This window comes from Limulus polyphemus, unplaced genomic scaffold, assembly GCF_000517525.1.
Source record: "Limulus polyphemus unplaced genomic scaffold, Limulus_polyphemus-2.1.2 Scaffold2016, whole genome shotgun sequence".
In the NCBI taxonomy this organism is placed as follows: Eukaryota; Metazoa; Arthropoda; class Merostomata; order Xiphosura; family Limulidae; genus Limulus; species Limulus polyphemus.
The window spans coordinates 66,726-67,351 of NW_013667626.1; positions in this window are offsets into that span (position 1 = coordinate 66,726).

The following is a 626-nucleotide window of genomic DNA, read 5'->3' on the forward strand; positions in this document are numbered from 1 at the left end:
CGCTACTTCTTGTCAGTATATTATCCCATCCTATCGCTACTTCTTGTCGGTATATTCTCAAATCCTATCGCTACTTCCTGTCGGTATATTATCCCATCCCATCGCTACTTCTTGTCGGTATATTCTCAAATCCTATCGCAACTTCTTGTCGGTATATTCTCCCATCCTATCGTTACTTCTTCTTAGTATATTCTCACATACCATTGCTATTTCGTGTCGGTATATTCTCCCATCCTATCGCTACTTCTTGTCAGTATATTCTCCCATCCCATCGCAACTTCTTGTCGGTATATTCTCACATCCTATCGCTACTTCTTCTTAGTATATTCTCACATACCATTGCTATTTCGTGTCGGTATATTCTCACATCCCATCGCTACTTCTTGTCAGTATATTCTCCCATCCTATCGCTACTTCTTGTCAGTATATTCTCCCATCCCATCGCTACTTCTTGTCAGTATATTCTCCCATCCCATCGCTACTTCTTGTCGGTATATTATCCCATCCTATCGCTACTTCTTGTTGGTATATTCTCACATCCCATCGCTACTTCTTGTCAGTATATTCTCCCACCCCATCGCTACTTCTTGTCAGTATATTCTCCCATCCTATCGCTACTTCTTGTC